Genomic DNA, 15,635 nt, shown 5'->3' on the forward strand with positions numbered 1-15,635 from the left:
AATCATGTGAATTTGGTATTCGTTTGATATTTTGATGAGATGTATGTTGTCTCTCCTCTAGTGGTGTTATGTGAACGTCGACTACATGACACTTCACCATGATTTGGGCCTAGGGGAAGGCATTGGGAAATAATAAGTAGATGATGAGGCTAGAGTGACAGAAGCTTAAACCCTAGTTTATGTGTTGCTTCGTCAGGGGCTGATTCGGATCCATATGTTTCATGCTATGGTTAGATTTATCTTAATCATTCTTTCGTAGTCACTACAAAAAAATACACTTTCGTGATGATATGTGTTTGTCACAGTAGGTCATGTTTTCTTTCATGCATGTACATCCGTGACAAATTTATGACAGAATCAAGATAGTCATACCTGTGCTGTCGTAGAAGTGTTCCATGAAATTACCAAAATTATCATCACGGAAGTGTCCACTTCCATGACGATAAATCGCGCGTCACAGAAGTGCTTTCCTCAAGGGTGACCGACACGTGGCATCCACCGTAACGGAACGCCATTAAGCTATCGGGTCCAGTTTTGGATCCGATAACCCGTTAATAGCCCCGACCAATGGGGATTTTCCACATGTGAAATCATCATTGGCTGGAGGAAACACGTGTCGGCTCACCGTTGGGACAGATGTCATCCCCTCATTGGACCCGAAGCGCCTATGATACGTCGACACATGGCACGGCCCAATAGAGGCCCATTCTTGTGAAAAGGCCGGCCTATTTGACTTGGTCAAAAGGTGGCGGGCCGGCCCACGACAAGCCTGTTAACGACCTGTTCGCATATAGCCCATTTACAGCCCGCTAACCTAGGGCCCGTTTACGGCCTATCCGAATTAGGCCCAGTAGCGACATCTGGGCCGTCCAATATAATTCCAGCCCGTTTTAACTTCCGGCCCATGTATGGCCCATGACGTCTTTCGGCCCATATGAGGCCCTTTGTAACTCTCGGCCCATTAACGGCCCGTGGTAAAACTGGCCCATAATGAACAGTGTATCACTTTATACCCATTAATGGCACGTGGTGAAACTGGCCCGTAATGAAGAGTGTATCACTTTATACCCATTAACGGCTTGTTATTCCGTTGGGCCGTTTCCAGCCCATGTTATCTTTCGGCCTTCTCAGGGCCCATTTTTTCTTGGGCTCATTTCCGGCATTCGTTTACTTACGGCCCGTTACTGTCATTTTCTGCTTGTGGGCCAAATTCAGCCTGTGGTTACAGTCGGCCCGTTTGTGGCCCGTTAATGCGTTGGGCCGTTTTCATAGCGTCATCAAATACGGCCGATTAACGACGGCCCATTATGGTCGGCCCATGAACGGATGATTTCAACTCTAGCCCATTTACGACCATAATGTGGTCTGTTATTGGCCCATGTTTGGCCAACCGATCATACAGCCCGTAGAAGGCCCATTGATGATACGGCCCATAGAAGGCCCATCGTGTCTATGGCCCGTATAAGGCCCATTGTTTCTACGGCCCGTAGGAGGCCCATGCTAACTACAGTAAATGTGTAGCCCATGGTTATTGTGGCCTAGTTTTAAAAAATAGGTTATTGCGGCCACTATCAAACCGCGGAAAAAGAACTGCACTGACTACAAGAAAACAAATAAACAAGACAATAAGGAAATAAATTAGCAAGCAACTTACGCTAGGCTATCACGGCTATTACACATATTACATCCACTAGGCATCACAGTTTGCCACCAGTGCAAATATAGGGAACAAAGCAGCATGTAAACGCCGCAGCAAAACAAGTCCAGAACTGAAACCACTTCAGAAGAGCTCAAGAAACAATATCCTGGGTACCCATAATGCTGGCAAGATGCTTAGCAAGCTTATTAACTTTCTCTTGTTTAGCGCTTAAATCCTCCAGCACTTGCTGTTGCACCAGAAAGTATGCATCTGAATTCTGCAGGGACTTCCTCAGTCCTTCGGCTTCCTGTCGCATAACATCTGATCGATGTCTTTCAACTTGAAGTTGAGACTCAAGAAGCTGAACTGATTCAGGCAGCGAGTTCGAAGAGCTGGTGCCAGCAGTAGTAGCCAGTAACTTGAACACTACATCAAGACAGGACTTTGGGGTTATCTCGGTGTCTTCAATATAGTTTTTATCAGCTTTCTTGGAGACCAACAGGGATGTCTCTCCACCTTGAACCTTATCTGCATTACTTCCTTTACCATTGCATAACAGGGTACCCTTCTCCAATATTTTATCTGCGTTCTAAAAGAGAAACAAACAAACACATCACAGGTTTACAATGTAGTATATGAAACTCATTTTGGTAAACCAGTTCAGTAGTAAGGTGGACAGGATAACAGCATGAAACAAACATATATCTATGTAGTATGGTCACTGTATGGTCTATATCTTTCTAGTTTATGTTGCCAAATCAAGATAGATACAGTTCGAATCATATCTATTTAAGACAAAGCAGCATAGACAGAATATAAGTGTGGGAAACTACACAGCAATAACAACACTTGTAATGTGCATGGCATGAGAACATAATTGTTTATTCAATTGAAACTGAAATCAACATAGAGGAAGTTACAACAGCAAACACGTTAAAGAAACAGGTTTAAAACATACCTGTTGCGCCATTGGAGTTTCAATTGCATCCTTCAAATTTAAAATTAGTTGGTATGAGTAAATACAGTGATGCAAGAGCAAAGTAGTATGAACCATAGCTACGGAACCTGACCTGAGAACAATTCTTCTTCTGCTTTAAGCGTTGACTTGGGGTTCGGAGTGGTGGTCCTCGTGCTTTGGGCACTGCAGTTGCCTTACTAACTGCTCGTGTTTGGGTGCTCTGTGGTGGAGACGGTGCTGTGTCAACGGGAACTGGGTTACTATCTGCTGGGGTTGGGGTTAGAAGGGGTGTAGCTGGTTCTCTGTCCAACTGGGTAGGGGTACAATCTGCGTGAGTCTGGGTTATGTGTGGTGGGGCTGGTTCTTGGGCAAGTACAACCGTGGTTCTATCTCCATCGATAGGTAGCACGATCTTTTCTGAAGACCGTGTTCTTACTCCCACAGATGTTGCCATCACCCCCTCCAATTGAAATGGCTGATAAACAAGAAAAGTAACTGAATGTACAGACTATGTAAGATAGACAGGTGCAATGGATAGTAGGGAAGAAAACAGGGCATGAAATAATTCACATTTATGTTGTCTAACCAAATAGAATAGCAGGACATAATTTCACATATATGATGGCTAATTAAACAGGATAGCATGACACAATTTCACATGTATGATGGCTAACTAAACAGGATAGAATGACATACTTCAAAATATGGTGACTATGTAAACAGGATGACATGATATAACTATACGATGTGTCTATTAAAGTGGTTGGCATGCCATAAGTCACAAACATGCCATCGATGGAAACATGATGGCATGATATAATTCACGGATAGAATGACATAATTCAAAATATGATGACTATGTAAACAGGATGAAATGATATAACTATATTATGTCTTTAGAAAATGGGTTGGCATGCCGTAATTCAGATACATGCTGTCTATGTAAACATCATGGCATGATATAATTCGAATATATGATTTATATACTAAGGAAGTGAGCAGAGGGCAATCACATATATGATGTGTCAACTAAGGAGATGGCATTCAATATCGTGTATATGATGTAAAAACTAAGCATTGTAATACAACATATGCATGATGTGAGTAATATAACCCTGCCAAGTTTGAGCATACACCTCAGGGGGATAATAGGACTGGTCATCTGCCTCTGAATCCTCCTCTGAAGAGCTATCTGTAACCAGCAAGATATCTGCTTCAGCAGGTAGCATTGTCTGCTCTGAAGACCTTGTTTTCACTCCAGATTTCTCCATCACCATTTCAAATGGCTGATGCACAGGAAGAGCAGTTGAATATACAAGCATTGTCGACAAAAGCAATGAGAAATACAAAAAAAGGACGACATGATATAATTCACATATATGACGCTTGGCTAAACAGCATGGCATTGCACAATTCACGTATATAATGCCTTGCAACAAGATAGCATTGCATAATTCACATATATAATGTCTTGCAACAAGATGTCATTGCATAATTCACATATATGGTAATTAGACACTAAACAAGTGGCATTCACACAAAGCATGTCTAAACTAAGCAAATGACATAGCAATGCAAGATACCATACACACGATATGAGCAACATAACCCTGCCAAGTTAGAGCATGCACCTCGGGGGGGGGGGGGGGAATAGGACTGGTCATCTGTCTCTGAATCCTCCTCTGAGGAGCTATCTGTAACCAACAAGGCATGTGCTTCGTCAGATAGCATTGTCTGCTCTGAAGACCTTGTTTCCACTCTAGATTTTTTCCATGACTGTGTCGAATGGTTGATGCACAGGAAGAGTAATTGAATGTACTAAAATTGTTGACAAATTTAACACGTGATAAAAAAAATGATGTCATGATATAATTCACATATAAGATGACTGGCTAACTAGGGTGGCATTGCAAAATTCACATATATGATGCCTGGCTAAACAAGATGGCATTGCATGATTCACATATACGATAAAGAAACTAAACAGATGGCATTGACACAAAGCATGTCTAAACTAAGAAGATGACATCTTTGATGTATAAAGTAAGCAATGCAAGGTACCATATGCATGATATTACCAACATCAGCATGCCAAGTTAGAGCGAAGACCTCATCGGGTAAATAGGAGTGGTCTTGTGCTTCTGAATCCCCCTCAGAACGGTTATCTTCCTCTTGATTACGATTCAAAATGGGTGGAGGGGGGGCTGCCTTTGCGCCCACCATGGAGCGATGTCTGCATGAAATTTTATTGCCACGCAAGGCTCGTCTCTTTTGCTCTACATGTTCAGTTCCATTGTGTACAATAACTGACATGCATAGGAATAAAACATAGTGAGATTATGTAAGGAGTGCATGCACAAATCCAGAGTGATGGTAGCAAACTGTGGATAGACCCAAAACCTTTGATAGCAGGCAGATAATGGCTTTAGTTAAAAAATACAGATAATGGCTCCTTTAATGTTTGTTTGCACCCAACATGAAACTCATAGTAGACACCCGAGATTAACCAGATAGTAGACAGATAGTACTGATTGCTGCCCCAATATGTACCCCACAACCATTTAAAAACTCAAGTTTCAGCATAAGTTTGGACCTGACTCGGAGTCTAATAGGTGAACATGACGATAAAGTAGCATGTCATCATATTAAGCGATGCATAACATAAGCAGACACGGAAGAGTGCGACCTCTCTTGCGGACCCGTGTAGTCCTCAAGGATCATCTGCTTAGTTGATGATGGTAATGCAGTTGTCGTGGCTGCCGGCGGCGGGGAAGAAGATCTGAGGCGGCGAAAGACAGTTTGGAGAGCGGATCCCTGCTGTGGTGAACCCTTCCATCGTTGGAGCAGCTGAGCTGGGGTGGAACACATCACCGTAGGAGCAGGACAAACCACACAAGGTTTTTTTTGACACATATATGTAACAGAAGTAATTGTGTAAGGGCTTGTTTGAATTTGAGGATTCTAACAAAGCAGGGATAGGAAATAGACATGAATAGGATAGGAATGCACGTGCAAAACAGAGAATTTAAAAACACAGGATTTCTGCCAATCTGGGTGTTTGGTTCACAAGAATTGGAAGATCACATGATGCAAAGAAGCATGGTGAGATTAAGTCAAACCACAAGAAGTGTACAACCTCTTTGGCGAAGCCATGTCGATCTCAGCGTGATTGGGTTGGCCGGTGAGGATGCTCCGGCTAACTTGGCTGTCGGAGGAGGGGAAGAAGATCTTAGGCGTCTGGAGATGGAGCCCGAGGTACTGCTCCGGTGTGATGGAGGGTTTTGTCGTCTGAGCAGCTCCGGTGAGTTGTACGACGCCGAGGCTGAAGCAGGACAAGAGAGACAACGTTAACTTGAGTGTAATTCTAATAGCATCTCCAATAGATGACGTAAAATACATAACCACAAAGTGCTAGATGTAAAATACATCAGCCGCTCATCTCTGAACTTAACTGTCGAAACTGAATTTAACTGTCGAAACTGAACTTGACTGTCGAAACTGAATTTTGCTGTCGAAACTGAATTTTACTATCGAAACTGAACACACTAGAGGTGAGGCTACACGTCAGTCGATTGACTTTTTCATCTCTGGTCAGTCGATTTTGCAGCCTTTGGATACGGAATCAAGGGCCTGCAGTTCATCTTCAACCTCCACCCCCCTGAGCCGCCAGCCACCACCGGCCAAACAGCCGCCCGCGGCCGGCGGTGCGCCGCCCCGCTCGCCCCGAAAACACTCCCCACCGCCGGTCCGCCGCCGCCCCGACCATCCCTCTAGCCCCCCCGTTCCGAGCTTTTTGTCCGGCGATCCCCACGCCACCGCCCCACCACTGCCGGCGACCACCGCCCCCAACCTAAACCCTAAGATTGATAGTGGGGTACCTCTCCGGCGAGCCCCCCTCCCCGCTGCGGCTGGTTCTTCCTTAACTCTGGCAAGCCCCCCCACCCCCTGAAAGTCGACTGACCCAAAAGTCGATTCGGTGGACTGAAGTGTAGCTAAATTGGAGTAGCATCGCAAGCAAGAGCAAGAGCGAGAGCAGCAGCGCGAGCAAGAGAAAGAGCAGACAAGGCAGGGGACCGAGAGCAAGAGCAGAGCAGAAGCGCGAGCGAGAGCTAAAGCAGCAGCAGCTCCTACTGATGTGGACGTCGCCACCGAGGGAGCGACACCGTGGAGGAAGTGGCCGGCGATGCCACCGTGGATGGAGCCGCACCGTGTCGGCTCGGGACGGAGCGCCTGAAAGTGCGTTATATCGACTAGAGGGGGGTGAATAGGCGATTTTTATGAATTCTTCACTGCGGAATTTGTGGGTGAGGAAATTTCTTAGCGAAGAACTACTTGCAGCGGAATAAGTAATCAAAAGTATGCATAGCAGAACACAAGCATGGTCATCATGATGAAATGAAGACGAGCACGGAGTACAGAAAGCGTAAACACAGGATGAAGACAAACAGACTGAAGAAATTGAACTGAGGAAATTGAGAAAGTCTTCAGTCAAAGTCTTCAAACACAAATATGAATAGCACACAACGCAGTAATGAGGAAATGAAAGAGTTGATGAAATAGAACTAGTAGGCTTGGTGAAGACAATGATTTGGTAGACCAGTTCCAACTGCTGTCTCAGTTGTACGTCTGGTTGGAGCGGCTAGGTATTTAAACCTGAGGACACACAGTCCTCACCGTATTCTCCTTGAACTAAGGTCACACAGACCTCGTCCAATCACTCGTGGTAAGTCTTCAGGTGACTTCCAAACCTTCGCAAACTCGGTCACTCAGCGATCCACAATTTCCTCTTGGATGCTCTAGACCATGACGCCTAACCGTCTGGAAGAAGCACAGTCTTCAAAGGTAACAAGCGTCGGATCCACGCAGGATCAATCTCTTCAGTGATGCTCAATCACTTGGGGTTTGTAGGTGTTTGGGTTTTCCTCACTTTGATGATTTTTGCTCAAAGTCCTCGGAGGATGGGATGCTCTCAAATGACAAGTGTTAGTTTCTCTCGGAGCAGCCAACCAGCTAGTGGTTGTAGGGGGCGGCTATTTATAGCCTAGGGAGCAGCCCGTCATGATAAGACATAAATGCCCTTCAATGATATGACCGTTAGGTGGGTAGATATTTTGGGACAGCTGGCGCATAGCACAGCAACGGTCGGAAATTTGAGTATCAAATTCCTCAGGGCTATCATGTTCCTCACTGTGTAGGCAATCCGCACTGGCGAATTCCTAACTCCTCAGTCAGAACAAATTCCTCAGAGACCAGAAGAACTTCATCTCTGTCACTGAAGAATACGCCTGAACTGTATGAGATTACCAATGGCTTCACTCGAAGGGATTGGTAGGTGTAGGATTTTGAGTTGAGCATCACATGGAAATTTTTCCTTAGTATTTCCTCGACCCCCTTTAACAGTACGGTGTTTCCTATGACTCAAGAAAGAGAGAATGAAACTACGAACACAAAAGTCTTCACGCTTCATGTTCCTCAAATGAATATCAAGTCTTCAAGGTCACACCAATTTCTTCACTTTCAAAGTCTTCAGAAAGTCTTTCAGAAATCCAAAGTCTTCAGTCAAAGAACTTCATTTTTAGGGGCCGACTTTCTCTGTAAATATCAAACTCCTCATAGACTTATAGACCGTGTACACTCATAAACACATTAGTCCCTTAACCTATAAGTCTTCAATACACCAAAATCATTAAGGGGCACTAGATGCACTTACAATCTCCCCCATTTTGGTGATTGATGACAATATAGGTTAAGTTTTCAACGGGGATAAACATATGAAGTGTAAATACTGATATTGAGGAATTTGATTGCAAGATATAGAAGAACTCCCCCTGAAGATGTGCATAGTGAGGAATTTGCTTTTGAAGCAATGCACACTTGAAGACTTGAATCATGGAGATGTCCCCCTATATCTTGTAATTCATACACGCATTTGACATAATGTATGAAGAATTTGAAATGCATGATGAAATATGGTGACTGATGTAATTCAGCATGCGTGCAATAACATTAATGAGGAATAAGCATGCAGAAGAAAAGAGCAAAAAGTATCAGGCCACCATAGAGTTTAAGTTTACAACTCGATCCAACAAAGTCATCAGAAGAACGAGAGTTGTAACTTAAAAAAAATGCCCATATAAGATAGACCCGCTTGAAGACTAACTCAAATTTCTCCCCCTTTGTCATCAAATGACCAAAAGGGTCGAAAATGAGGACTAACGCCCCTGAAGAATATCAAGGTGATGAAGGAGCGCCAGCGTTGTTGGGGTCGTTTGTTGATGTAGGGCCTACCGCAGTGTCGTCCAAATCTTCATGTTCATTAGTGTCACGTGATGAAGAATAGGAGCTGGCCACCAAGGAAGGAACCTTGACCTTCTTGTACTTCTTCGGAGGAGGTGCAACCCAGTCAAGATCTTCCTTGAGACCCATTTTCTTCATATCTTCTTCACCATATATGTGCGACAGAACAGCCCAGGTGCGGTTGAGGGTTTCATGAAGGTAGTAATGGTTTTTCTTCACTGCATTATGGGTAGCAGTCATGTTGTGAAGAATTGAACCAAACTGATTCTTGACCCATTTATGATTGCGATCAACCTTCTGGTGAAGACTGAGGAGAAGCTCACGGTCAGTCATCACCCTGGGTGCTGTGCCTTGAGGATTTTGCTTGGGTGCGTTTGCGGCAGAGTCATCATTGGTGGAGTAGGATGCAGCCTTGCGAAATTGACCATCCAATGGACGAATGCCTTCATCAATTACAGCAGTAGCCTTGCCCTTTTCATCAGCTGAGGAAAATGTCCGTTTGAGGACTTCAATCGGGGGCAGGTAGCTGCAATGGTTCAGTGTATCAGCTTTGTAGTTGAGTGAAGACCTTGTTCTAATGAATCTCATAATCCATGGTGCATAAGGCTTCAACTCAAATGGTGACATTTGCGACATTTGCCAGAGTCCTCATGAAGAAATCATGGAAGTTGACGGGAAAGCCATGAATGATATTGAAAAGCAGATTCTTCATGATGCCAACGACTTCTTCTTCATTCGAGTCGTGGCCCTTGATAGGACTCAATGTCTTCGTCAGAATGCGATAGACAGTCCGAGGCACATACATCAATTCCTTCACAAGGAATTTTGTTCTTGGGGCCTGACCTGGCTTCAAAGGCTTCATCAGCACTTGCATATAGTGATCGGTAAGCTCAGGTTCATTGTAGACGCAACAAGCACCTTCAAGGGGCGGACTGAGAGGCAAAGCACAAAGCAATTCCATGGCTGGTGCTTTGTAGTGAGTGTTTTCAGACATCCAGTCTAGCACCCATGAATTCACGTCTTCAGAGTTGCTGGTGATGTGCAGAGTTGCATAAAATTGAAGAATTAGCTCTTCATTCCAATCACATATGTCAGTGCAGAAATTTAACAGTCCAGCATCGTAGAGAACACTGAGGACTGGCCCGAAGCATGGCAGAGATTCCATATCCACGTGAGGAATGTGCTCATGATCGAAGACTTTGTCTTTGTTGAACAGCACTGAGGAATAGAAATTTGCCTGGCTGGCAGTCCAGAAATGCCTCTTCCTTATGCGAGCAGAGTCATAAGGGTTGTAATCAGTGAAGAATACATGCTCGCCAAAGAAGGCATCGGCCTTGAATTTTTGCTTCCTTGAGAATGGATCCTTTGGCTTGGGCAGTGGAGTGTCAGTCAGTTGCATGATGACCTCGGGAATCGCAATCTCAGGTTCTTCAGGCTGAGGAATTTCTAGTTCCTCTTCAGTGGCAGACTGGTTCTTCAATTCTTCATTCTCATTTTCTTCAGCACTAGCGGCTGGAATGTCTTCATGAGCTTCATCAGATCCCATTTGAACGGTAGTTGCTGGGGACTGAGGAATTTGCTGCAGTGGAGAATTGGGGTGCTGACTTTCCCAAAAGTCATCATTCATTACTGGTGTGGTACAGCCAATGTCCACATCTTCTTCTTCAATTTCTTCAATGCCAGCCTCTTCAGTAGTAAACTGAGGCATAGGCGAGGAAACTGTGGGGGTTGAAGGGATTTTATCCACTTCAATTTCTTCATCCATCTGCTCTGACGTAGCAGCAGAAGGATTTTCTTCATCAGATCCGCTAGGGATCACATATTCTTCATCAAAAGGGATGATTTCCTTTGATGGCATGGAGGAAACTGGAACAACATCAATTGGATGAGCAAATGAGCTTGTCAATTTCTTCATCTTCTTCGGTCCTGAAGAATCTGAAGCAGCTGATGCTTTCCTTTTCTTCACTGCTGCACGCTCTGCAGCCTTGGTCTTCTTCACATATGATGCAGATGGAAGGATTGGAGTTGGGGTAGGCGCAGGAGGAGCAGAGGAATGTGGTTGATTTTCTTCAGGCACAACTGATGCAGTTGCCCTGACCTCTTCATTTTCTTCAGGCGCACACTAGTGGGTGCCCTGGCAATTTCTTCAGCGGCTGGAGTGCAGTCATCAGCCCTAGAACTCACATTTCTTCAGCAGCCTGATTGTCATCAGCAGTGCTGGCATGTTCTTTAGTTGGCTGAGCAGATGCTTCAGCCTGAGGAATTTCTTGTTGCGATGGGGCTGCAACATTTGAGGTGAACATCTTAGTCAGTTTGACAAACCTGACATTGGCTCCTTTCCAATCAGCATAGTAAGCATTGAAATCATCGCTGAGGATTTTGATTTCAGATCGGATCTTCACAAGTTCATCAGTTGTCATAGAGACAACGTTGTTCTTCAGGAATGTCTCCTTCCTGTACTGAGCTTTCTTGAGCTGTCTGGCCTTCTAAAATTTCCATTTTTCTTCTTGGATGAAGGCAGTCAGCATATGACTTTGACCAGGAGTCAGCTTGAAGTCAGGCATAGGAGTGTTTGTGTCCTTGTGCCAGAGGTCAATGTAGTCGAGGATCAACTTTGGATCCAAAAGCAGTGGCACATCTGTGCCCTTGGCTCTAGCGGCCCTGACTTGCCTGTCTCTGATGATTTCAGCAAGTTCTTCATCATCAGCTTCGTCTTCTTCAGACGGCACTTGAAAGGCGACCTGGCTCTTGTGAGGACTTGGGCGAGAGCCTCGTCCAGCAGTGGTCTTTGTCTTCAGCAGAGATGGTCCTGTTGAAGAATTTGGTGCAGCTGAGGAACTAGCTGAAGCTCCTGAGGCAATAGAGATGCCTGTTGTCCTTTGGCATGTTGCAAGATGCACAGGTGCTGAGGATTTGGGCGGAGCAACTGAGGACTTTGGAGGAGCAGGAGCGGCTTGTGGAATTGGCCGTGAGGGCTTAGCTGAGGAAATTGGCCGTGAAGGCATTGAAGAAGAGGCACTTGGCTTGTGCGCAGGCTTCTTTGCCATGGATTTCTTCGGCCTTACAGAGGCCTCAGCAGCAGCAGTAGTAGAGTCTTCGTTGAATTTCTTCACTGCATCTTTTGCCTATTTGGCCAACTTGGCCTGGCGCTTGGCCCATTCTTCAGGAAAATCCTCACCACGCTTGATGCTAGTGGGATCTGCTTCTTGGCCAGGTGCCAATGGTGGTCTTGAGCATGGAGGAGTAACAACGAATTTCTTCATGTATTTGGAGTCACATACCTGTACTCCCTCCATTCTTTTGCCCATCTCCTTTCTATCCTCTGGATGCGCACCTTGCGCTGATTCTTATCTTCCTCAGGGGGTGTGCAGTACCCAGCATAAATGTCCTCAGGGATTTCAAAGGCAGTATTGATTTCAGGCCTCTTTCGTCCTTTCTGTGGCTTCTTTCCATCAGCCATTTTCTTCAGTTGAGGAATTTGAACAATTGAACTTTCTAAAGAAGTATGCAACTTTTCTTCGAGGAACGCTACAAATGAGTTAAGTTGATGAGAACCTAGTGATTCAGCAGCGGACATGAGTACCTGTGAACAGAGTATAGTTGCGAGGAATTTGGAGAGGTCATATGCGTTCTCAGAAGGTTTTTCAAAAAGAACAAGTTTGATGAATTTGACCAGTTGAGTCTTGAAGAATTTCACTAAGCGTTCTTTGTCTTAGGTTCCAGAGTTGTATAGATCGAAGATCCACACAATTGAGGAATCTTGAAGAAAAATGATGCTTAGGGAAACGAATCAAGAACAGATGAGATGTGAGGTGTTTAGTGTGTGAAAAATTTGAAGAATAAACACCTTTGAAGATTTTGTAGGAATCATTTGAATCAAAAGGGGCAGTAAAAGTAACTTTTAATTACCTAAACAAAGAACACGATGAACTGTGAGGTGGAGAAGTGAAGTTCGTCTGTGCAGATCTTCCACGCCCTAACTTGGCGGAGGAAGACGGCTACGGCGGCGGCGGAGTGAAGATTTCCGCGGCCGGCGTGAGTACGGCGGCGACGAGGTCGAGGCAGTGAAGCTCTTCCTCACCGGCGACGATGAAGTAGCGGCGGCGCTAGGGTTTGAGAAGCTTGAGCTAGAGAGAGGTCGAGCGGAGTAAAAGAAGTGAGGAAGGGGAGAGGGGGTATTTATAGCCACGGTGAAAAACTGTTCGCCCGAAGAAATTGGACGAACGTGTCCCTGACCCTTATCATTCGCTTGACATGTGTCACCCACGTACTGAGAAGTGGAGATCATCTTAGATCGTGGGTGAATAGATAAGTATATCGTGGGATGCGGAACGGTTTGAGCGGCAAAGCCAAAAATTTGGATAAGATAAGTTAACAGTTTCGTTCGCAAATTGTTCAACTGACAAGGACACAGTGAAGATTTTGAACGAGTTTCAAATAGAACGCACATGAAGAATTTGTGAATATATTGGGTTGAGTATAGCATAGAGGAGGAAGGGTCCGATCACATTCACTTAGCAGAAAAACCAACTTGAAGAAATAGCCATAAGTGAATGCTGTAGAGGACATAAACTCATATATATATAGCCAATGAAGAAAAATGATGGAAACAGCGAAGATTTTGCAAAGTTGAGGAATTTGAACAACTGAGGAATTTCAAAACTGAGGAAAAACTCAAATTGAAGATCTTCAACTTTTGGTGGTGGCGTGACCCACCGTATAAGAATGATGATTTCAGACACCGCGTACAATTGTCGTAGGGTTATGAGAATCAAATTCTTCATTAATTTCTTCACACTTAGAGTGTTATTCTTCATTGATTGAAAAATGTTTCTTCATGTGTTGCACATCTAAGTCATCAATTTTGCATAAGTGTTAGGATGAGTGTCCTTTTCAAAGAACATTTGAAGATTCTAGGATATTTAGCTCACACCGCAACTTGCTAAATCTCTTCTCATCCAAGGGCTTTGTGAAGATATCAGCTAGCTGTTCTTCAGTCTTCACATGCTCAATAGAAATGTCGCCCTTCAACACATGATCGCGAAGAAAATGATGACGAATGTGAATTTGCTTTGTCTTTGAGTGCTGAACTGGGTTGTGAGCAATCTTGATGGCACTCTCATTGTCACAGAAGAGAGGCACATTCTTCACATTGACGCCGTAGTCCTTGAGAGTTTGCTTCATCCACAGCAATTGAGCACAGCAAGAGCCAGCAACAATGTACTCAGCTTCAGCAGTAGACAGTGATACGCAGTTCTGTTTCTTCGAGGACCAACAGACCAAATATTGTCCGAGGAAATGACATGTACCAGATGTTGACTTGCGGTCCACATGATCACCAGCATAGTCAGAGTTAGAATATCCAATGAGATCAAAAACCGAGCCCTTGGGGTACCATAATCCTAGTGTTGGTGTGTGAGCTAGATATCGAAGAATATGCTTCACAGCCTTATGGTGTGATTCCTACGGTGTAGCTTGAAATTGGGCACACATGCAAACACTAAGCATAATATCTGGCCTAGATGCACATAAATACAATAAAGAACCAATCATGGAGCGGCATACCTTTTGATCGAAGTCAATACCATTTTCATCAGTGCACAGATGGCCATTTGTGGGCATAGGAATTTTGACGCCTTTGCAATCTTGCATGCCGAATTTCCTCAGTACATCCTTGAGGTATTTCTCCTGAGATATGAATATGCCATTGCGTTGTTGACGAATTTGAAGACCTAAGAAGAATTTCAACTCTCCCATCATAGACATTTGATATTCTTCACTCATCATATAGGCAAATTCATCACTATAACGTTGGTCAGTACAGCCAAAGATGATATCATCAACATATATTTGGCATACAAACAATTCATCATCATATGATTTAGTGAAAAGAGTAGGGTCGAGTGAATCGGGTTTGAAGACTTTCTTCATGAGGAATTCCTTCAAAGTATAATACCACGCCCGAGGGGCTTGCTTGAGGCCATAGAGGGCCTTATTTAGTCTGAAGACTTTGTCAGGATGCTTAGGATCTTCAAAACCTGGGGGTTGAGCAACATATACTTCTTCCTCAAGCTTACCATTGAGGAATGCACTTTTCACATCCATTTGATATAAAGTGATATCATGATGGTTAGCATAAGCAAGTAATATGCGAATAGCTTCAAGTCTAGCAACAGGTGCAAAAGTTTCATAGAAATCAATTCCTTCAACCTGTGTGTAGCCTTGAGCTACAAGCCGTGCCTTATTCCTCACCACAAGGCCATTTTCATCTTGCTTGTTGCGGTAGATCCACTTTGTGCCAATGCTATTGTGTTTGCGAGGATCTGGACGATTGACCAGTTCCCAGACGTTGTTGAGCTCAAACTGATGTAATTCTTCTTGCATGGCCAGAATCCACTTAGGCTCCAGAAATGCTTCATCTACCTTAGTGGGCTCTGTGATAGAGACAAAAGCATAGTGCCCACAAAAGTTAGATAAATGTGAAGCTTTTGAGCGTGTGAGAGGACCTGGTGCTTCAATGTCATCGATGATCTTTTCAACTTGCACTTCTTTTGCAACGCGGGGATGAGTTGGTTGTCGTCAAGGAAGTTGATCAGTATTTTCTTCAGCACCATTTTCTTCAGCATTTTCTTTAGGTGCATTAGCTCAACGTTCTTCACATTCTGGAATGAATTCTTCAGCAGATTCTTTGGTAGGAATGACATCCTCAGTAGCCTTGAACTTGATAGTTTCCTCAGGTGC

The sequence above is a fragment of the Aegilops tauschii genome, chromosome 2, assembly GCF_002575655.3.
Source record: "Aegilops tauschii subsp. strangulata cultivar AL8/78 chromosome 2, Aet v6.0, whole genome shotgun sequence".
Classification (NCBI taxonomy): Eukaryota; Viridiplantae; Streptophyta; class Magnoliopsida; order Poales; family Poaceae; genus Aegilops; species Aegilops tauschii.